General features: G+C 45.2%; 1 protein-coding gene and 1 long non-coding RNA gene across 3 annotated transcripts in view; one reads left to right on the forward strand and one right to left on the reverse strand.

Moving 5' to 3' along the window:
- Window positions 1–24,980, forward strand: part of LOC135896262 (protein turtle-like) — a 594,776-nt gene that overhangs the window by 480,039 nt on the left and 89,757 nt on the right. The gene's annotated exons all lie outside the window — the stretch shown is intronic.
- LOC139059432 (uncharacterized) overlaps window positions 1–24,980 on the reverse strand; it is a 350,104-nt gene that overhangs the window by 208,059 nt on the left and 117,065 nt on the right. The gene's annotated exons all lie outside the window — the stretch shown is intronic.

The raw sequence follows: 24,980 nt of genomic DNA on the forward strand, positions 1-24,980 counted from the left end.
CAACCCAAGAAAGGCAATCAACCTGTGCAGCAACACTATGTTGCATCTCGTGTGAGCAAGATTTATTGAGGCTGTTAAGGAGGCAAAGCTTTACAATATCTCATTTGACTTTGTTGGACAGACAGGCAGGCGCCTAAACAATCATTTAGGAGAGCACGATAACAACGTCCATAACACTGTTCAAGGCCACTTCGGCATCCATTGCTGGGACTGCGGCTGCGTGCCCCTCTTTGAAGGTACGGACGCTTTAGCGAGACACAGGTCATCCGGGTAACTATAGAAGCAGATTCCACTAGAAAACTGGTTAGTGTGTGCGTTAGTGACCCCTCTATCGTGCTGACCCCTTGTGAAGTCTTGTATCTCAACAGATAGAAATTCTAATGTTTATTTTTTTCAAAGGACGATGTTCTTACTACAGTAATTTGCTGTTAGACACCCCTTGTGACTCATTCTGCGCATGCCCGCTTTTGTACATATACACATGATGTGGCAACGTAATAAAATGTTGGAAGTCAACGCAGTCTGTCATCTCTCGCAGTTCTTGTCATTCAAGCTGTACGTAATTTTATCTCATTCATTGCAAACTATCCCAAGAAACTATCCTTGTTCAGTATAATTATCATGTTTGATACGACCATTTGCTGGCAAATGTTAACAGTGTGATATTTAACTTGAACTTTTGCATGACTGCCTCTGCCTGTGTTCTTTTAGTAACCAGAGTATGGCTAATTTATTAAACGAAATTTGTTAATTTGCATGCTCACATGCTACAGCACGCCTTAATCTTGAATTACTGCATCCAAGTGCAAATAATTTAGAAATTTACTCGGTATTTTAAAACACTGTCTACATTTTGTACTCAGCTAAATCGTTTAATCAACAGTGGTTTGGTTTTATCAGGCCTCCTACTGCAGTTTGCACCCAGGCACTAGTAGATCTGGAATATGCACTCTTGATTTATAGTAAGAAAAGAACCTATTTTCAAACTACATATTGTATATGTACCAGTGCCTTCGAGTTACAAAACAAAAATTTATAGAGACTGGTATTGTAGTTAGAAAAACCGCTACACAGCACCTTTAGCCCAGAGAACTCTCGTTTCACAAAAGAGGACAAACTATGTAGGCACTAAAAAATTCTACGTATTATTGTGCTCAAGTAATCTTGTGGGAAATAGAAAATTACCAATAAGGCTCCTGGCTTAAACCTCACTTAAAGCATTTCTATGCTTGGGAAGTATTGTTTCAGTCTGAAAAATGTTGGCCAGTTCTGCTTTACATCGACTTTCCAAACTTTTCATAATGTTTTGGGATTACATTAGTGTACAAAATAACAGGTGTCTTTCTTGTGCGTTTGCTCTGCATTTCAATTGCTTCCCTAATTCACCTTTGCAATATGCCTTTTTTTAAGGCATCAGAACTTGAATTTTCGTTCACTGGAGCCTAATACTAAAAATTTATTCCTTTATGTGGCCCAAAACACTGCGAATCAACCCAGGCTATTTCAGTGCCGCTATACATAGTTTCTTCTCTAATAACAGATTTGATCAATACTTATATTTTAGATACCTTTGTGGGAAATGTACATGTTCTTGTACTTACCGATGTGTTTGGTGATTGTGCATGTTTATATTTAATGTGATTTATGTATATATTGTACTCTGTATTGCAGCATGCAATAAATATAGTTGCATTTTCTTGAAAATGCAGCATATATCTTACCAGTCTGTGTTGCATGTTATTTGGATATAGAAATCATGATAGCCTTGGTGTTGATATACATGCTCAAAATTGTCAAGTTTGCTAGCTTGTATTTGTGCAGTGAATACAGGTTTTTCCAATATACACCATGAATTACTAATATGTAATGTGATCCACACTTATAGGTGTTGTGTATGCCCATCGAAGCTTTAAGGCCGGCTGTTCGACGGTGCGTTTGGTAGCCGAACTTGAAACTTCTGGCACACGCAATAGTTGTGCGTGGATCGCTGTACATAGTAGTAATTGAAGGCGTGTACTGCCGAACCTGCCTTCCATACACGCTAGAGATAAAAGAGTGTACACCCTTCCAACACCCACACAGATGGGTGTTAATTTGGACGAGCACGCTTACACCCTAAATTTATTTTGCTGGGCACCCTTCCACTAGGGTGCTATAATGGCACCCCAACTGCAGGGTGTAGACAACAGCACCCTTAGGGTGTTCGTCTGGCGACAAACTGATTTACACCCTTAAGGGTGTTAAAATGTTTAGTGTGTAGAGCAGGATTAGCCACCCTGGTGCAGTACTTGGCCACAACCTCCTATATGAAAACAACAATAAAACCCCGGCCCTCAGTCCCCAGCTGCTGCGAAGCAACTGAGCACGGCGGCGGTCAGACCTGCGACGCAGCAGATGGTGCTAAGAATCCCTGGCTCCGGACAGGCCGCCATTGGAATATGGACCTGGCAACGTTTAACGCTAGAACGTTGTCTAGTGAGGCGAGTCTAGCAGTGCTATTGGAGGAATTAGAGGGCAGTAAATGGGATGTAATAGAGCTCAGCGAAGTTAGGAGGACGAAAGAAGCTTATACACTGCTGAAGAGCGGGCACGTCCTGTGCAACCGGGGCTTAGCGGAGAGACGAGAACTAGGAGTCGGATTTTTTATTAATAAGGCTATAGCTGGTAACATACAGGAATTCTACAGCAATAACGAGAGGGTGGCAGGTCTGGTTGTGGAACTTAATAAGAGGTACAAATTGAAGGTCATACAGGTCTACGCCCCTACATTCAGTCATGACAACCCGGAAATCGAAAGCTTCTGTGAAGACGTGGAATCGGCGATGGGGAAAGTCCAAGCAAAATACACTATACTGATGGTTGACTTCAATGCCAGAGTAGGCAAGAAGCAGGCTGGAGACAAATCAGTGGGGAAATATGGCATAGGCTCTAGGAATAGCAGGGGAGAGTTATTAGTAGAATTTGCGGAACATAATAATATGCGGATAATTAATACTTTCTTCCGCAAGCGGGATGGCCGTAAGTGGAGGTGGAGGAGCCCGAACGGCGAGACTAGAAATGTAATAGACTTCATACTCCGCACTAACCCTGGCATCATACAAGATGTGGACGTGCTCAGCAAGGTACGCTGCAGTGACCATAAGATGGTAAGAACTCGAATTAGCTTAGACCTGAGGAGGGAACGGAAGAAACTGGTACATAAGAAGCCGATCAATGAGTTAGCGGTTAGAGGGAAAATAGAGGAATTCCAGGTCAAGCTACAGAACAGGTATTCGGCTTTAACGCAGGAAGAGGACCTTAGTGTTGAAGCAATGAACGTCAACCTTGTGGGCATCATTAAGGAGTGTGCAGTCGAAGTTGGTAGTAACTCCGTTAGACAGGATACCAGTAAGCTATCGCAGGAGACGAAAGATCTGATCAAGAAACGCCAATGTATGAAAGCCTCTAACCCTACAGCTAGAATAGTACTGGCAGAACTTTCAAAGTTAATCAACCAGCGTAGAACAGCTGATATGAGGAAGTATAATATGAATAGGATTGAACATGCTCTCAAAAACGGAGGAAGCCTAAAAGCAGTGAGGAAGAAATTAGGAATTGGCAAGAATCAGATGTATGCGTTAAGAGACAAAGGCGGCGATATCATTACTAATATGGATGAGATAGTTCAAGTGGCTGAGCAGTTCTATAGAGATGTATACAGTACCAGTGGCACCCACGACGATAATGGAAGAGAGAATAGTCTAGAGGAATTCGAAATCCCACAGGTAACGCCGGAAGAAGTAAAGAAAGCCTTGGGAGCTTTGCAATGGGGGAAGGCAGCTGGAGAGGATCAGGTAACAGCAGATTTGTTGAAGGATAGTGGGAAGATTGTTCTAGAGAAAATGGCCACCCTGTATACGCAATGTCTCATGACTTCGAACGTACCGGAATCTTGGGAGAACGCTAACATAGTCCTAATCCATAAGAAAGGTCCCGGGACGCCAAAAACCTGAAAAATTGTAGGCCGTTTAGCTTAATGTCAGTTGCCTACAAACCGTTTACTAAGGTAATCGCAAATAGAATCAGGAACACCTTAGACTTTTGTCAAGCAAAAAACCGGGCAGGATTCCGTAAAGGCTACTCAATAATAGACCATATTCACACTATCAATGAGGTGATAGAGAAATGTGCAGAATATAACCAACCCTTATATATAGCGTTCATTGATTACGAGAAAGCGTTTGATTCAGTCGAAACCACAGCAGTCATGGAGGCATTGCGGAATCAGAGTGTAGACGAGCCGTATGTAAAAATACTGAAAGATACCTATAGGGGCTCCACAGCCACCGTAGTCCTCCATAAAGCAACAAAATCCCAATAAAGAAAGGCGTCGGCAGGGAGATACGATCTATCCAATGCTATTCACAGCGTGCTTACAGCAGGTATTCAGAGACCTGGATTGGGAAGAATTGGGGATAAAAGTTAATGGAGAATACCTTAGTAACTTGCGATTCGCTGATGATATTGCCATGCTTAGTAGTAACTCAGGGGACCAATTTTAATGCATCTTCACTGACCTGGAGAGGCAAAGCAGAAGAGTGGGTCTAAAAATTAATCTGCAGAAAACTAAAGTGATGTTTAACAGTCTCGGAAGAGAACAGCAATATACAATAGGTAGCGAGGCACTGGAAGTGGTAAGGGAATACATCTACTTAGGGCAGGTAGTGACGGCGGATCTGGATCATGAGACGGAAATAATCAGAAGAATAAAAATGGGCTGGGGTGCCTTTGGCAGGCATTCTCAGATCATGAACAGCAGGTTGCCATTATCCCTCAAGAGAAAAGTGTATAATAGCTGTGTCTTACCAGTACTCACCTACGGGGCAGAAACCTGGAGGCTTACGAAAGGGTTCAACTCAAACTGAGGACGACGCAACGAGCTATGGAAAGAAGAATGATAGGTGTAACGTTAAGGGATAAGAAAAGAGCAGATGGGTGAGGGAACAAACGCGAGTTAATGACATCTTAGTTGAAATAAACAAAAAGAAATGGGCATGGGCAGGACATTTAATGAGGAGGGAAGATAACCGATGGTCTTAAGGGTTACGGACTGGATTCTAAGGAAAGGGAAGCGTAGCAGGGGGTGGTAGGAAGTTAGGTGGGCGGATGACATTAAGAAGTTTGCAGGGACGACATGGCCACAATTAGTACTTGACCGGGGTTGTTGGAGAAGTATTGGAGAGGCCTTAGCCCTGCAGTGGGCGTAAGCAGGCTGATGATGATGATGATGATGATGATGATGATGATGATGATGATGATGAATTTGGCGACCTGTGAACGCCAAATTCATCTCCTTCTGAACCGGTTGCCTAAACGGGCAGACGAAAATGGCTTTAACTTTAACGCAGAAAGGTTCATATATGCGCTATTTTCAAAACTTATGTACATACTTGCATTTTATAATATTAGCATCAATGAGCACAGCCTTAATTTGGTGAAACAACACAGGTTTCTTGGCGTCATTTTTCACCAAGAGCTGTCGCTTATATCATACATTGTGCAAGCCAAAAACACATGCATTAAAGCGGTGAACCTTCTGAAAATCCTCGCTCCCCAATCGTGGGGCACCGACAAAAAGCGCCTCCTTTCTTTATATAATAGTCTAATTCAATCGCGAATAGACTATGATTGCATAATCTAACAGTCTGCGATAAAAACAGCCCTTAAAACTCAACACTGTACTACACCAGGGCCTTGGGCTTGCCACTCGCCCTTTCTGTACAAGCCCAGCGGAAAGCCTTCATGTAACATGTAACCAGTGGTCCTTAACGCATTAGATAGAACATTGCAACTTGATGTATCCTGATGCAACTTGATGCCTTTAAAGTTTCATCAGCGTCTGAGCACCTCTGCGCAACTATTCCTGAGAGTGAATACCATTGCCCTGTGTGCTAAGCGCCCATCACAACCAGTAGCCTTCTTGATGATAGTGGCAAAGCCGTCCTCCGACAGTCGTATACCTCTGTCTGAAACATACTCGGAGAACATGAGGGGGTTCGTACTGCCTTGCAATATTTCTTTCATCCAGTGCGATACATCATTTACTCAAGTATACGCTAACTTTGCACGAACAGTACCAATCGCGTATGATTTTATGTCCCCAAAACACGAATAAACGCCACAGAATCCTACGCAGATGCATCGAAAACTGCAGGCAGGGCTGTTGCTGCTGCAGTAGGACCAGATTTATCGGATGGATGTACTTTATTGTGGTCCTTTAGGACGCGCGTTTGCGTGCAGCGGGCCGTTCCCACGTAGGGACATAGCGGCCGAACCTCTCCACCGCGTCGCGGGCCCGTTGGACAGCCCATAACTGTTCTTCGAGGTAAGGGCTGCACAGAACTGCATCCCAGCGTGAAGAAGTGTTGCTTTTATCGCCGCGTAACGCTGGACACCGCCAGAGCATGTGATCTAAGTCACTGCACAGTGAACATGCATTTGTTGTCTGAATTTCGGGGTAAATCCTGCGAAGAAGTAGGTGGTTTGGGTATGTCCCCGTCTGTAGAAGCCTTAGTGTTAAAGCCTAAGGTCTCGAGTTGTCTGATTCGCACAGCTTAACTGGTCAGTCAAGTATATTCAAAGCCGAGGCGTACGCTATAAGTATGGCTGTGAAACAAGTGCAAGAAAATCACATACCCAAATCAGTCGCGTTCAGTGACTCTCTGAGCTTCGTGCGAGCGCTGCGTACATGTGAAACACATAATACTGCTGTGCTCAAGTCCCTCATCAAATAAATATCTGCAGCATACAATGAGAATCTTGACTAACCATCTGTTGGGTCTCGGGACATCGTTGTATAGCTGGGAATGAGGAAGCAGACGCTATAGCTGGATCAGTCGATATCTACAACCCCTTTGCATTTTACGCATATATGCGTAAAATGCAAAGGCAAATATATGCACAGTGAAAATATATGACGCACATATTACGCATATATGCGACCGAGCCGCATTGTGCGCGTGTTACCTACACGTGGCTCCGACAACGCGGCTCGGTCGGCTCCCAAAGGCGACGAAGAGGAGTAGATACAGTTATCAAGGTCAGATGCCGATAGAAAACTTCCAATGCTCACCCGAGATAACACATTCTCCATGATGATCACACGAAGTTTTCAAAGCAACCGGCTGCACCACGTAGACTTTTCTCTCCGCCGTCAAATCCCAGCTGGACTCTGCAGACGCGAAGCTGCCCTGCTTTGTCGAATACTGCTAGGAGTGGCCTTTATGCAGTCTTTTCTATTCCGAATCGGATGAGTCGACGACGCCTCGTCTGATGACTGTGGTAGCGAGGAGACTCTTCAACACCTACTCTCTGATTGTCCTCGCTACAATATAGAGGGACGATCGCTCGCAATCGCGATAGCGCGCTTTGAGCAAACACCTTTGACTGATGAAATAATTGTGAAATACCAACAAAACAAGCCGTCGTAGCGGACGGCGACATGGGCACTGTTGCAGTCCTTAAGGACAACAGACTTGGTTAAGTGGCTGTAGCCTGAATTCCAGGGAAAACACGGGGAGGGCGGGAGATGGAAATTGAAGACGATGAGCAAAATGAGAACAAGGTGAAAGCAGGAGCCAACGTTTCGACAAGTGAACTTGTCTTTTTCAAGGCGACATATGCTTTCCTCGCTACAGTATATATAGGTGGGGTTCTCCTAAAGGGGAGAGGGCGTAAGGTGGGTGGGCTCTCTGGTGGTCGTAGGCTACCATGTCTCTGAAAGAGATAATAGAAGTAGCGGCAGAAACCGGCGCTCGGGAAAATAAGTTTAAATAAATAAATAAAATGAAATACTAAAATTGAATATTTAATTAATTAAATAATTAAATGAAATGAACAAAGGAAGTGAAAAAAGAGAAGAAGAGAAAAAGTACTAAGCAACCAAACTAAGTGTTGTTGTCTATAGCTTTAAATTTACCATAGCGACTAAACTATAAAGCTCCCTTTGAAACGTTTATACATATGGGTTGCAATGTCTTGAACTTATGGATAAGGTATGATTCTCTGTATTTTCTTTCTCGTTCAGAACGGAAATTTGACTGTAAGATACAGAGTTTAAGTTAATCAGCGTTACCACCTGGTTGGTTGAAACACTCGGCAACGGTTCTGGGAAGCTTTTTAGCTATGTCTGCGCGATGTCCGTTTAATCTGACGTTCATTTATTGTCCCGTTTCACCGATATATTGTTTCTTATAGAAGGAACATTCAAGCATATAGATCACATCCGAACTTGCACAAGTGAAGCTAGATTTGACTTCGTTTGTATAACTATTTGCGGTGCTTTTAATTTTCATGTCACTTTGAAGGTGCCTGCAGGTTTTGCATCTGGGGCGCCAACATGCTTTTATTACGGGAGAATGATGCTGGCTGACTTTTGCGTTCACTAACGTGTCTTTATTGTTCCTCTTGCGGCGATAGGTAACCCTTTGTAAATCCGGGAACGCTTTTCTCAGATACTCGTTACTTGATAATATTGAGTGGTATCTTCGTAGGATGTTGTTTATGTTTGGGAGTGCATTAAAATATTTTGTTATAAAGGTTGGTGGTCTGTCAGATTCGGGTGTAGGCTGTTTCTTCGCTAATTCGACAGTCTCTCCAATCTTGACGAGAAATCAGCTCTACCGAGAGCAGCATGTGGATAGTTTCTGTCTGGCTTCTTTTTCTTTTCTTTTTCACGAGCGCCGGTTTCTGCCGCTCCTTCCATTATCTCTTTCAGAGACACGATAGCCCACAACCACCAGCGAATCAAGTAATAGAGGGCTTTCCACGCCTTTGGCATGCCGGTTGACACACGGCCATTGGCACGTGATTGACAGACGGCCGTGTCACTGGCCTTGTTCACAGCACTCCGTTATTGTGAATTCCACGCCCTCGCCGCAACACACCTTCGCTCGTTGCCGCACCCACCCGCATTACGCCCTCTTCCCTTTAGAAGAACCCCACCTATACATACTGTGGCGAGGAAAGCATATGTCACCTTAAAGGGAAGCTGAAACACTTTTCGAAAAAAATGAGTTCCCTGCGGCATTTTTCAGTTTTGAGTCCACTGAACACGAATATCTCGTTTAAAAAGGGCGAGAACAAACGAAAGCGGCTTTTTTTTTTTTGCATGAAAACGCGCACCAGCGTTTCAGGGCATCGCGCGAGCGCCGCTGTTGCCCGTGGTTGGCCGGAACCGCTTTGACGTCATTCACGGGAATCGCCCGTCGGCGCCGCCGTTTCAGAGCTTAGCACGCTGCTCTGTTCTGGCTTCACAGCTGAGTTGTAAGCATTATGGAACGTTCTCGCTGTCTCGGAGAGCTTGTATTTTCGCCGTACATGTTCGAACCGACAGCCGATACAGAAAACGATGGCGGCAACGGGGGCAACGACGATGTTGAGTGTGCCAACAGCGAAAGCGATGTGTGCACCTTCTCGCGCGTTGGAAATCTTAGCTGGTACATATGTCTTTTCATGTAGCTGCACGTTCCAATGACGGGAGAAAAAACGCGCTAAAGTGTCACTGGGAACTTGCTGCTGGAAGAATGCCGAAGCACTAACATCTCATTAGATTGTAAACACGGGTGCAATTCCACGATGTCATGCACCTTACCGCTGCTTGTCCAAAGTTCCGTGGTTTTTTGCGTGTTGATACACGATCGCGAACATAAGTGCCGCGTTTCGCTGCTTCACACTTTTCAACATTATCTGCCTGTGTCACACTAGCTGCTTCAAACTCTTCGATTGGTGATGGTAGTGGAACAGGTTCATTAGGGGCTCGGTTCTCAAGGTGCTCTGCAAGAATCTGAAAGACTGCAAGGCGTGGATGTCATGAATTTTAGCATATCATGCATATCAGCAAACATAACAACAGTTGGATTACTTACAGCAATTGAAATACTTTTGCAGTAATGTATGTGATGGATTAGTTTACTAGTGATTTAGTAATGTGTATTATTTGGTGTCTGTAATTTCATGGCTAAAGTAATTTATTAATTGCGTTAAATATGCACCAGTAAGCTGCGTACGGCGCCAGAATGTTGGTAGTGTCGTGAGGTGTCGTGGAGGCACAAGGGGGGGGGGGGGGGGGGCATGAAATGTTGGCAAGTGTATCTTACCTTGAAGAAAGGTTGGCGTCCCTTTATACTTTGCTTTTTGCTTCTTGTGTCGATGAAAACTTTTCGGAAGCAATCGTAAAGTAGTACCATCACTTTTTTGAAAGCGGTAATTGGTAATGTAATTCAAATCAATTAGCGTAATAAGAATGTAATGAGTAATGTACTATATTTATTTTCAAATAATAATTTTGCCATGCGTGATGCATAGCTAGGTAAAGGCAAGAAAACATATTTTGTCCAGCAGCGATGCCTGTATTGGGCTAGACCGCGTCGAACGCTGACAAGTTCAATACCTCATAACGTTACTTCATTATTTGAGCCCGTTCGCCTTGCCAAGGGCGCGGCTGTGCCGACGCTCGTTTTTGCGGCATTTCGCTGCTGGTAGCAAGCTGTGAGTGCGAAATCAACGGAACGAAGTTTTTACACGACGAGTTCAACTACTCTAACGCGAGCATGAAAATAGTACCGTAACGCCTCATGTCGTGCAATTTGAACACGAATGCTGAACAGCTAAACCTGCGGGCACCGCGTGGCAGGACGAATAGCAAATATCACTGACTGCGCAAGCGTACTCCCGGCCAGTTATTTCACCGTACTAAAAGAGCGCCGAACAAACAGACGTAGTACAGTGTTCCGTGACAAAGTGGAGTGGCAAAAGAGAATGAAAGCGGCAAGCACTTTGCACGCATGTGCATATTCCCGGCTGTGCCTCCACGTCGCTTCGTCATAGGCCGCTGTAAGGCCGTTTGTTCGACACACAGGTGATCATCCGTTTAAAAAAGTGCCCGTGTGCACATTAAAACCCTTATCTCACCCTTTCTCCTCTTGACGAAGGCCGCACTTGCAAGTGGCGAGCTGTTTCTCTTGTGAGAAAATATAGACTGAACAACGCCGGCCTTCAGTCGCGCCGATTTAATTGGAATACCGATTGCCCGCACGGTTGTCAAGCTCCGATGATAATCACTGTCGCGGAAATGGTTCGAACAACGCACAGTTAATTTCGTCGGCAAGAAATTATCTCTCCTCACCGCACGGACCCACTGCGCTCCACGTTTCTTGTCCTTCGGGAACATGTGAAACACCACATCGTCTCGCCTGCCTGTGTTCGCGCAGCCGAATGCTGCACAGAACGAGGGCATGTTGGGCGCCCTCGGCTTTGGGCACTCACGCAGCACAAAAAGGAAGCACAGTTCACGAAAATCGCAAAAGAAAACAAACGTGAGCGGTGGCAGATCTCTGGTAGCGTCGTTTAGTAAAGCGCAGGACGGAAAGCAACATGCCAGCACATTGCGGTGCCCGGGAATGACGCCACTCTCGCCGGTTCTCTCATCCGGCTGCCTACTCACCCGGCGCTCCGGGAAGCGACGGGGGCGTGTCCGCGGGGGGGGGGACTTAGAAGGCGATTTCTGCCCCTTATACTGACAATACAAAGAAAAAATTTCAGAACCGTAAATTAATAGGTCTGTTCTTCCCAACCCCAGCAATTCATGGAAATCGAAAACCGTTTCAGCTTCCCTTTAAAGAAGATAAGTCCACTTGTCGAAACGTTGGCTCCTGCTTTCACCTTGTTCTTGTTTTCCTCATTGTCTTTTAGCCTGAACTGATGTTTATAGTTCTACAGGTGCTACTGTGCTGTGCTGCGATAGTATGCGGGGACAGTGACGAACTGTGTATGTGTATATGTGCTCTCCCTCTCTCCCTTTCTCTAGTTTCCTGTCACTTTACCTCCCCTCCCATCTATCCCCAGCGTAGGGTAGCAAACCGGATCTTCCCCTCTTGTGAACCTCCCTGCATTTGCGCTTTCTTATGTCTCTCTCTGTCCATACCGAGACCTTCGAGCACTAGTGCGCAAGCACTTGCCCGTGCACTGGCGGAAGAAATGGAATCTCCTAGCCAAAAATAAGCTCCACATTAATAAACCACGATTAGGTCTGGATACACTGTTCCGCCAGAGACACGAGAAAGCGATTTTCAGCCACTTGAGAGCAGGACACACTTTTCTTACTCACTCACACCTTCTCCTTGCGGCTAATCCGCCCATCTGCAGTAGGTACGACCATCCGCTCACCATTCTACATATCATAAGTGAATGCAACAAGACAGAGCAAGGAACGATCCAGCACCTTAGTTCACTCAACAAGTCACGCACACCATTGCATTCATCCATGCTTTTATATCCTGCATCTTTGGTTTCTATTAAACATATTTGTGACTTCCTGAAGCCTCTTGGAGCTTTAAACGTACTTTCAGCGTCTCACCAAACCCTATCTTGATTCACTGATGAGGCAGGTACTGGCGTAGATCAAAATATTTCACATGACACTGGACCTCGCTACCATTGCTGGTGCAAGGGCTAATGAGAGCTCCTTCGTCACCACCACTGTAGCTGTTTTAACCATCAGACATACTCATTTCATCTCCGAAAATGGCTGTATTGAAATATATACTACTCCATTTTATTTTTATGTGGTACTATATGCCACAGCTTTTATTCTCACTTGAATACACAGACCATCTTATTCCCATTACCCTGAGCGGACCAATCACTATTGCTCTGACGCTCTGGCTGTAGTAGCGTTTTTGCCATTAAACACCATAGATAATCATCATCACCAGGTAATGTTCAAAACGCATGTTTAGCATTTTCAACAATAACAATAACATCCGATTTGTAAATTGTAACACCAGTGAACACCGAGATGTTTCACTTCAGCAGTGATTTTCGCACCTGTGAGGGTAAGCTATAGTTACCTATACCGCTCTTCCTTAATTTGAAAGCTGTCTACAACGAAAAGAAATGAATATAGCTGCGCTACTTTCTTTATCGTCGGAAGTCTATCGGAACTTAACGACTGCCTTGTCGCATCTGTCAACATTGGCTTAAGCGAATACCCGACGAGCCTCGATCATCCTGTCTGCGCAAGACATTGACCGTCGTCTGCGATAGAGTGGCTCACTAAACCTCCATCGCCCGTGCACCGTCCGGACGTCCCGGTGTACTAACCCTCCTCAAATTCCTATTCCCGCAGCGATCGTGGGCGTGGCGCTCAACGGGATCCAAGCAGAGCCTTTTGTACGGCGCGCTGTCTTTAATGCGAGGCCCCGAGTGCTCCGTGCGTTCCGGCAGAAGCCAAAACATTTCGGGTCACTCGTCGTCCTTCATTAGGCTCTTCTTTGGAGAGAATTGAAGTCTGAAAGAGGGCGCTCTCGCCTCTCTTTTGCTCTAGCGTACATTTTCTCCTAATTGATGAGGCTCCCGAGTGGCCCGTAAGAGGCGTCTTTGTTGCCGAATTTCTAAAGAATTGGGCCTCTCTCGCGGAGTGCTGGCCTCCATATTACTGCTCTTCATTCACTCCTTCTGCTTGTACCATTTTTCTGTCATGCTGCACTGGTAGAATTTTGTCGCTTTTCTTTGCTTTCCCTCAATTATTCATGCGCCTGCTGCCCTCTTCAGGGTAGAGCGGGAACGCTGGGCGCATTGCCATTTTTCGGACGAAAGGCGCGTTGCCTGGAGAACAGCTTCTTCGCTCCCAACTCCTGCGAACGCCTCCTGCAGAGCCACTCATTTGTCGTCATATCACAGAGCTGTACATTTTTTGCCTTCCTTATTTTTTCGCTCCCGCTCTTGTTTGCTCTGATGTCATCTCAGCGTTGCGCTATAAGGACGTCTCAGCTCGTCCGTGTCTTCAACGCACATAACAAATGGTTCTACGTACGCAAGCGCGCTGCGCCCGCGTGCAGTCAACGCGTTTCGAACGCGCTTCTATATGCGCCGCTGGTCCCGAACTTTTTATTTTCTTTTATTGCGATGGCAATTATATGGACACTCCAGGCGCATTTATGCCGTCGGCATCGCCGTGAGGTTCCGTATGAGTGAAAGCGTGTGAGAGTGAGCCGGTGAACGTGGTTCATTCTCGCGTGCGCGAGCGAGGAACAGCGGCCTGGCTGCGTGCCCTGTCCTGTGGCGCGCGAAGCAAGGGAAGTCTAGCGTTCCTGTATAGACGTCCGCACGTCAAGTTCCATCCTGTACGCCAGCGCTCGTTTCGTCGGAACGGTTTCACCTCCCACGTGTGGACGTACGTTTCCGCCGCTTCACTTCAAGATCGCACCCGCGCATGGCTCCCGCTGCGCGCGAAACGTCTCTTGTTTGCGACGGCGCCTCTTCGGATCACTGGACGTTATTATTGTGTTGTTAACTGCCACAACAGCAATGTAAACACGATAGGGTTGATGCCACCAGTGAAATTCTGCCGTTTCACAAGAAAATGGTACGTAAAAAGCAGACGACAAACATGGAATTCTGCGGTGCGCCGAACAAAGTAAACAACTGGCAAATGAAGCGATCTCGTTTACTGACTGCTTGTGAGTGTATGACAGTTTTTACATGTAGTCCACATGAATTTCATGATTACTAAGTATATGATCCTTTTATTCAAATAAAACCTTCAGTTATTACACCAGCGCTTGTCCTGTCTTCTTTCTCGTGTTTCTTTGGTGTGTGCGCTGCCAAACAATGGAAACCACTTCTGTTGCATGCACTGGCAGTGGCCAGAGTTTACGCATGCCGAGAAATTACATACGTGCACGATGCAGTGAAAATGACCGGAGTTCATTCCTGAATCACCGCTGCACCGATCGATGGAGTTACTGGACGATACACGCCCGCATGTTGGTCGCGCCGGCATTGCTGAATAATAAATGATTACTAATGCTTTCAACTTCCGTCTCTTGACCATTGTTAAAATATTGCCAAGCTATAGACGAGAAAACCATGGCCAGGCGGCGCTATTGCGCCTCTCCTGACAGCGCCCCAATGTGGAAACGCCAAGCAGCGCAGTCGCGTCAAGGCGTAGTCTCCGCTTCGTTTACGTTGTGCCGTCCGCGCTTTTCTTCGCTGCTCGTTCTCACGGCGCTCCGTTCTCACAGCGCAACAGCGATGCAAAGATTGCCGTGCGGGTTCAAGAAGGTTGCCGACGCCGACAGCTTTTTTTCGTGGCGGCAACCTCACGATAGGGGAGCGTCTGCTTCCGAACGTGTACGGCGTTGAACAAATTGTGGACGGTGATGTGAGAGTGAAAGCCAAGTGCGTGTCACAGGTGTCCGACAAGATCGTAGACGACGTCTAGTTAGAGGTACGCACCATGTTCAGAAATTTAACCACTTTTATTTCAATTACACCATAAGTAACACTGGCAGCAGGAACTTCTGTTGTCATACTACTCGATCACTGCAGATCCATTGGGCTGCTTCTTGACGGTTGCGTCACTTCACAAAGACATGTTCTGGGGTCTGTTTCACACGTGTCTTGCTGCTGCTCAAGAGCTGCGTCGCTGCAGTACGAAAGCACATGTCCCGGTGGTGCTGACTGCTGAGAAGACTGTTGTGATTGCCATTGGTCTGTTTGGCGCCTCTTCCATCTGCATCGCATATAAATGAAACAGTATGTGTGCCTATTTGTTGTGGGGATTAAATTACTCCCAATAATATGTTTGCAAAGGTAACGTTTCTGTGATTGTGTGCATATATTATTCTACAAGAGTGGTACCACTACAAGTTATGATACTTGCACACTTCTATACTTAGAAAGCGTGGCCAAACAACAAAAATAACGCGCACGTCTCGAGCGGCTGCTTTCCGATCTGCAGCTTCCCGACGCACGCGACGACCGCGGCTTGCATTGAATACGGTCTGCTACCACACAAAAGTAGCGCGCGGCCCCTTTCGTTACCTGCACAACTAGTAATTTAAGTTGCAGCGTTTGGAAAAGGGAAATAATTCTCTTGAGCTCGTCCATGCTGATCGCGAGGGAAGGCACAGTGCAATCAAATAAATTCGGGGGTTCTAAGTGCCAAATCCATGCCAAAACCACGAAATCATTATGAGGCCCGCTGTAATGGGGAATCTCAGGAATAATTTTAACCTCTGGGGGTTCTTTAACGTGCACAAAAATCAAAGCACACGGTAACAAGGGTGTTCTTGCATTTTGCTCCTTTCGAAATGCGGCCGCCGTGGCTGGGAATCGAGCACGCGTCGTAGAGCTTAGCGGCGCAACACGCATGCATTTACCGCTAACAAACGGCGGATGTCACCACAATTCAACAACGCGACACGACTAAACAAACGGCCGTGCACTAAAAACAGGCATATGACTATTCCGCTTTCAAGATATTACACGCGAATGCGAAAGTTTAGAATCCGAGTATGGAATCCGAGGTCATTTTCTCGAACTTATTAGATCATATCTCAGTTTTCGACAGCAGTTCGTTCAAATTGAAACGTATCGTTCTGATTTAAAATCCATAGTTAAAGGTGTTCCTCAGGGCAGCATTCTTGGTCCGCTTCTCTTTAACATTTACATAAATGATCTCACTAACCTCTCTACTAATCCTAAATATGTTTTGTATGCTGACGACGCTAGTGTATTTCTATCTGCTCCAGACTGTCATATCTTACACAATGATGCGAATTCTCTCCTTACTAAGCTTAAAACGTGGTCAGTAGTAAACCATATGAACATAAACGTTAATAAGACGAAAGCTGTAATATTTAGACCTAAATTGAGGCAGCTAAATTCTCATGTAAGCTTAAGTTATGGTGGCGCACCAATAGAAATCACAAATAACATTAAAATTCTGGGTGTTACATTTTCTCAGAACATGCTATGGGATAGTCACATTGATGCTGTTCTAAGTTAGCTCGAGCAGTAGGCATTATTTCCCATTACAGATCATATCTCCCGTATCAAGTAAAGCTCCTGCTTTATAATTCCCTATTTTACTCTCATCTTAATTACTGTTTCTTGGTCTGGGGCACAACCACGTATACAAATTTGCAAAGGATCTTTATACTTAAAAAAAAGCTTATCAGAGTACTTTTTAATCTACCATACAACAGTCACTCGCAAGGTCTTTTCTCCAAAGCATGCATAATACCAGTATTCAATCTTTACAATTATAAGCTAGCACTTGCATTCCAGCGTGAACTAAAAAATCATCTTAAATATCTGCATGAGTTGTCATTACTGAAAAAGAGCACTGTGTTTTACACTACCCGTCATAAAGAGGAGTGGATTGTACCAACTCCTAGAACCAATTACACAATGGAAAAATTATCCTTCACACTTCCAACTCTATTAAACAACTGCAAAAAATCCGGGACTGACCTACTTAAACTATCTAAACGTGAATTACGACAGATTCACTGCACACATTCTTAGTTATTTCTTGTTATTATTTCTTGCGGATAAGTGAAACTGCATTTATGTTATTTCTTTTGTGACTACCCCGTAGTTGACTGTGATGTTTTATTGTGTGAGTGAACTTGCAATTTGTATTTCTATCTTGCCTTATTTTTTGTGTACGTTACATTGTACGCTCGGAATGTGTAATTTCAATTGTGACAATGTATTATGTCTTTTTTGTCGTTTGTAACTGCCCCTTGTATGGGGGACCTACAGCTCTGTCAAGCTGTCATTCATGACAGCTTTTACTGCAGGTCTCCCGTGTCGTGTACTGTTACGGGACACAAATAAAGACATTATTATTACTTGACTCGGCCGCACACTGCAGTTATCCATGCTTGTCGTCTGTCCTTCTCGTACCACTTCCCAGGAAATCTGTAGAACTTCACGGGTGGCGTAGGACCTTTCGTGTTTTCGAGGCTGTTGTGGCAATCGACAACACATCAGTATTGCGTGCCACCTTTCCTGGCTGATGAGGTCGCACTGGGCATCGCAAAAACCACGCGCACGAGCGCTCTCGCCGTACAGAACACGGGCGCGCGCCAGCGCAGCGACGACCCTCGAAACTTCCATCGGTCCGCTAGGGGAGCATTCGGCGCTGGTGCCGCGCGGGCAAACTTTAGGTTGCCTCGTCTATTTACGCTGCTCCCTCTGTTCTATATTGTAGGGGACGCACTAGTTAAGTTTGTGTGTGCATGTTGTATTTGTGCTATGCGTTGATATATTTCGTAGGTTTCAGCACAGTGTCGACGGAAGTCCGTTGTCGCCAACAGAGACAACACGAATTTGTAGGAAACATTTTGTGGGAAACTGTAAAAATGACTTTAGCCAACGCGCATCGTATATGCGGGCGATTTTTCCGGCGGTACATACGGTGTTGTTTTTGATTACCTGCTCCGCATCATTTACATGTGTAAGCAGAGGCTTCCCTTTCGCCGCATTGCAGCCATGAAAATAATCGACTAGCGCACCGATCTCCTTAAAGGCAAATACAAGCGTGTACATGGTCCTTCGAATAAAACGTTCACATAAACACGCAGGCACGCACCCGCGCGTGGTACGCAACGTGCCCAAACACGTGCAGTGCAAGAGGCAATCAGGGCGGTGTGAACGAGAGATGGAAGAGATGACCACCCGCTAGTTGAATTTTACCCCGCATGCGGCGCTCTCACGCCGGCGTAACATGTGCTTGCTGCGTTAAAGCTAGGGAAACGACGGAGCATGTTTTATTAGAATGTTAAGACATATACCCAGCGGTCGATTTAGGCACCACTGGCCTCCTTGAAGCCCTTGGGTTCAGCGGGAGTAGTGGTAAAGCAAACATGTCCGCAATAGGCATTAGTAAGAGGCGATTGAGGATTGGTGGAAGAAAAGTAGGGAAACGACAAAAGACGGAGACGTACAAAAGCACAGTTCGCAATAGGGGATCAGAAAATTTGGGCGTGGTAGTTCATAGTGTTTCTTTTTTGTTTCGTTGTTAAACTAGGTACGACATTAGGCAATATAACAGCTAGAGCTTGGTGGCGCAACCCACCGCCCCGTTCCAAAGGGGACGCTCATAACATCCATCCATCCAACAGCGCCGCTCGGCAGTTTCGTTGTTGTCTGTATGCTCCGCAGTGAAGCCACTTCTCGCGCGCGCGTGCGCGCGCAGGAGACAAATGCAACGCGGTGCTCCGTTTTTGTTTTGTTTTTTTGTCTGCTGGTCGCGAGCTAAATGCGGCAGTTCATCACAAGTGCTGAGCAAGATGGGACCTTTTGATGCAAGCTGTACGCTTTAACCATTCGCGCAGCCGGTGCGAGGTAGGGTTGCTAACGCCCGAAATTTTTAGTTTATATATATGTACATGTAAACACACGCACTCAGGTAGGACTTCCCTCGGGCCTCCAAAATAAAACCCTCACTACGCCCGCGGCTCGAACAGTTCAAAAGTTCACGTGCAAACACGCAATACCTTGGAACAAACAGCGCTGCAATGTTTTCCAGCATGCACGTGGTTTTGTCACCGACGCCGGAAGACAAGAAGTGTTTTAAAGGGTTTTGAAGAAAACTTCCCCCACATAAAGTGGACAATTATGCGAAGCGAATTTTGGCTGCCGAAAAGCCGATTAATGATCGTCGCTAAGCGAACTATCGTGCATGCAGTTATGTCAGTGACCGTTAACAGAGCGTCATTTATCACTAACCGTCATTCACAGAAGCTGCACGTTTTCGATATATGCGGTGCAGACACGTAGATTCCAACGCATTTCAAATGTTCTCATGCGCACACTTTATGCAAAGCTTAGTTTTATGATTCATTCATACCGTATAGTAAACACCTGCTTCGTAGCAGCAAATATGCAGGTGGAAAAACATTCAAGATACAGGAGCCTCTATATCAAATTTATTTTATACTAGAGAACGGTTGACCAATGGCTGCTGGCAGCAGGGCAAGCTTGTTGGTTCTTGAAGCCTCGGGGGGCAGAATTCAAAGCAATTGGAAAGGCAACAGGCTATTAACAGTAACAAGAGGTAATTCTTATTGCGCTAATCACAATAAGATGGCAAACTTGCAAAGTAATTATTCACACATTGCACACTGTAATATGAGAACACCTTTTCTTGACCTCTTCACACAACTCAGGTCAAGTTACTGTAAGACAGCGCTTTCTAAGCATGCAGCCACCATTTTACATTCCTCATGTCAACTAAGGCTGATCTAACAACAAAGATATTGCAGGCTGTAAATGCTGAAGCTACCACAGCTGTCTCACAAGCGGGAGCGCGTGAGGTTTTCGCTTACTACAAGTAACACACACTAGCAGATCAACGAGGGTTGCAACGTGGGCTTGTTGGTAATGCATCTTCAAGGGGAGTATGGTAGCGCGATTAAAAGACGGGACAAAAGAAGACACCTGTAGACACACACAGCGCTGTGTGTGTCCATATGTGTCTTCTTTTGTCCTGTCTTTTAATCGCGCTACCGTACTCCCCTTGAAGAAGCAGATCAACCTTACAGGAAAATTAGAACGCCCACAAAAAAAATAATAACAGAGGAGACGAAAACCAGGGTGCAACGGGCAAGTTGTATCTGCTAGTATTTACTCTGGTTTGAGCACACTGGTCTAGACCCGCATAGTCAGAACTATCGTACAAGCAGCACAGCGAATGGGGCGAGTTAGTTACTGAACATTCTTGGCGTATATGTGCAGCGCGACAGAGACGTGTCGTTCATTAATCTTTGTACCGCGTCTTTGTCGCGCTGCACATGTAGGCCAAAAATCGTGCAACCTCTCATGCCAGCCGCAATCAGCGTTAATAGTGGTGTTACTCGAGATCAATGTTGCTTTAGCGTAAACAAGCCGAACTCACCTATGTAGACATAGCCAACGCACCTCGCATACCCTATGGCCCCTTTCGGAGCCGGCCGGTCTCCACCCGTGCGCAGTAGCCATACCAGTCGCCGGCGCTCGTCTGTCTGTCCGCACAGCACCGCGTAGAAAGCTTTGCCGCTTTCCGAGCGGTTTGTGTGCTTTGGTACGCTGCACCCCGTCATACTAGAATACAAGTGTCAATGTGATGTGTTTCGGATCAGTTCAGCAAGGTCCGTGACTTCATATCGTCGAACACCGTACCTACAGCCCGGAGCCGATGAATGCAACGCACGCTCCATGGTCCGCTGATTGTAATGTCAATGGCACTGCCGGAAACGAGCAGTCTGCGTCGCGCCCGTAGAGTTGGCTTCGCAGCGGCGCAGTTGACCATTTGACGTCATTTTGAACCACGTGATAGCACTCGGTGAATAGCGATGCGAGCGGCGCCGGTGAAGTTAAGCGCAACTCTGCTCCCTGCGGGAGAATATTCATTTATTTTATTTTATTTATACAATAGTGCATGCTCAAATGGGGGCCCAAGCAGGAGGGGCAGAATACATAAATATTTACATATACACGTATATATATATATATATATATATATATATATATATATATATATATATATACATACACACAAGCAAAAGAAATACAAAAGCATTGCAGCATATGTAATGATAAACAAATGAAAGCAAAGACTAAATAAGATTAATAGAAGGTACACTGAAGGAATACAACTTGACAAACATTAGACCAGTATCACATGGAGTTTAAGGCATCAGGAATAACGGCAATACGCAAAATATACGAAAAATGTGCAGTACGAAAAAAAATAGCAAGGCTTGCCGACGTATACTAATACCATTAACATTAAAGACACATGCGTTCAGTAGAATCGGTGCTTATCAAATGTGATAATGGCAGGTTGTTCCAATCTGTTACAGTGCGCGGGAAGAAGGAAAACTTAGAAGAGAGGTTAGTTCGGGTGTTTTAGGGTGTTAAAGAATCAGCGTGACGATGCCGTGTTCGACGTGCTGCAAGTGGTTTAACATAAGCCTATGTGTGGAGGGACAAACAGTTGTTTTTAAGCAAGAAAATAAATTTCAGCGGTTGTATTTTCCTACGTAGCTGTAGCGTTTGAATATTATGTTGATTCATTAGGCTAATGGGATAGTCGCTCAGTCTATATTTAGAAAAAATAAAACTGACAGCATTACGTTGGACCATCTCTAATGCGTTAATGTTAATTTTCTTATAGGGATCCCACACAATGCATGCATATTCTAGTTTCGGTCGGATGAGTGAAGTGTAAGCCAGTAATCTAGTACGAGAGGGAGCGTGTTGTAGTTTGTGCCTGAGGAAACAAAGCTTCCTAAAAGACAAGTTGCATACGTTATTATATGTGGCTATTCCAGCTGAGGTGACTGGTTATTGTGATGCTAAGATATTTATATTGGCTGAATTTAGTCAGCGGTACAGAGCCGAGGTTATAGACAAACGACATTTTATTTATTTATTTATTGTTATGGATATCAAAACAGTTTTTTCTCTCTTCAATTCCATGCCCCACGGACTCCACCACGAAAGAATGTTTTGAAAGTCAGAGTTAAGCATTAATTGGTCTTCATGGCAAGTAACCTCGTTAAACAACACACAATCGTCAGCAAACAGTCTAACTTGAACAGGGTGAGAAATTTCGTTAGTGATGTCGTTTATGTGTATTATAAATAGCAAATTTCCTAGCGCACTACCTTGAAGTACTCCAGCGGTTACTGAAAGTTCGTTAGAAGAGTAATTATCAATTGAAACAAGCTGCATGTGATTAGGCAGATAAGCCGCCACCCAGTTAATGATATAGGCTGGAAAGTCTAGCGACTGTAGTTTTTCTATAAGTTTATTGTGAAGAACAAGGTCAAACGCTTTCTTCAAGTCTAAAAATATTTTGTCAATTTAACTTGATTTGTCAAGGGCACTTGCAAAGTTTTGAATAATTGTGGTTAATTATATCGCAGTAGAGAAACTCTTCCGGAAACCGTGCTGATGAGGAGACAAGACGTTGTTGTCACGTAGGAATTTAGTTATTTCATTATCTATAATATGTTCGATTAACTTACAACATGATGAAGTGAATGATGTCGGACGACAACTGGTTACTAAGGATGTGTCGCCTTTTTTCAGTATGGGAACGACATGTGCAGTTAGCCAGTCTGGAGGAAGACTAGCCGAAGATAACGAGGAACGAAAGATAACAATAAGAAAAGGGGCTAACACTTCAGCATACCTGCGCAGGAAAGCGTTCGGTATGTTGTCTGGTCCTGGAGATGATTTAGCTTTAAGGTTCAGCAACATCGACACTACACCCGGTTGCGAAGCAATATCAGGGGTCGAGTTACATGGCATGCGATTAAGGTTTATACCATCATCGAAATTTGGAAGAAACTCTGAAAATAATTATTAAAGTTCTCCGCGATACGTTGTTTTTTGACAACGACATGGCCCGCGTGAACAATTTGGTCAATTGACTTGGTCATTCTGCTTAGAAAAGCCCAAAATTTTATGCGAAGCATATTACTAGAGCTCAACCCAGCTCCTCAGGCGCGGCGGTGTCGCCTTCAATACCACGTGACACCGTGACGTCACGACAGAGGAGAAACGGGGCTCCAACTCGCGCCGTCGCTCACGGCGTCACCTTCAAGGCTGACCACGTGACACCGTGACGTCACGACAGAGGAGAAACGGGGCTCCAACTCGCGCCGTCGCTCGCGGCGTCGCGGCGGTATATAAGCAGCTGCGCTTGCCTCTTCTAGACACTCACGAGGTGAGATGCCTCCTGGAGACAGAGCTGCTCGTTGGAATGAGAAGCGAAGGTTGCGGCGTGCTACAGAGACTGTTTCTAGGTGGCTTTGCTACGGCGCAGCGACTACGCGCCCCGCATCGGACGCGGTGAGCGTCGAGCAACGCAGCGTTCGGCGCGACAACGAAATGTGCGCCTGAGCACGCGCCGCACGCCTGAGCCGACGCCGACGACACCGGCTTTTCTGCGACACGAGCTCCTTAACGCTGACGCGTTAAAATAAAGGCTAGTATGCTTCGCATCCTGGGCTTAACCTTAGCTAAGCCACAGCCAGTTTTTTTGGAGTGCCGTTTGAATGAAATTTGGCAATGTATGTTGAAAATACCAGCACTTAGCTTGCCGTAGTTCTTGGTTTAGCTTATGTTGGATTTCGTGAATTGAAACACGTGAAGCACATCGTCGTCTTAAGCGTTTAACTTTTATTTTAAGCTGTAGGATCTCTCTCGTTATCCAGGGAGTAGTCTTGGAAGTTTTTTAAGTTTTATAGGGAATAAGGTTGCTAAGGCGTGAGTGATAATTTCTTTAAATTTATCCCAAAGTACACTACCATTGTTACCGTGAAAGTTATCAAGGCATTGTTCAAGATAACCCAAGACATTTTCGTCTCTGGCACGAGAAAAATTTCTAACAGTGGTTGTTTTATATTTTGTGTTGTTAAGCACTTCCAAAGAACAAGAAAAATATACCAGCCTATGATCAGAAATTCCAGGTTCAACCAAAACAAAAAAAGTTTTCTAATGAGCGATTTACAAAAACGCGGTCAAGTATGGTTGGGAACGTACCATAGGTGTGCAATGGCTGTTTTACAATCTGTTGTAGATTGTGAGACAAAAGGATGTCATGCAAGTAACCTAAGTGTGAATTAATCCCGGTGCAGAAAACCCGTTCTCCCAATCAATATGTGGTAGGTTGAAGCCGCCTACAAGTAGTACTTTATCGCTTATGAATGAAACCATGTGCTGAAAAAGATCACGAGAGAATTCTGGGGGCGAGCCAGGTGCTCGATGTACTGCAAATAGCAAAAATGATTTATCCCAGCAAGTAAGCTTTATTTTAATAGATTCCAAGTTATCGGCCTGTCATTACAGAGTAGCGGATATAGTTTTCTTTACCAAAACTGCTACCCCGCCCCCTCTAGTACAGCTGTCACGGTGATACGCTCGATAAGATGGAGGAAACACAACAGCATGTTCAATATTGTCATGTAACCATGTTTCTGTTATCACAGATACCTGGGGATTGTAGCCCATTATAGTTGGCTCAAGACTTTCCGGTTTATTAGCGACACTGCCGGCGTTGTTTAAAATTTTTAGTTCTTTAGCACCAGGGCAAGTGTCAGCGGAGGCAAGTCAAGCATTTTTCGAAGTACTTTCATGGCCGTCAATTTTTATCC

Source organism: Dermacentor albipictus, chromosome 4 (assembly GCF_038994185.2).
Source record: "Dermacentor albipictus isolate Rhodes 1998 colony chromosome 4, USDA_Dalb.pri_finalv2, whole genome shotgun sequence".
Classification (NCBI taxonomy): domain Eukaryota; kingdom Metazoa; phylum Arthropoda; class Arachnida; order Ixodida; family Ixodidae; genus Dermacentor; species Dermacentor albipictus.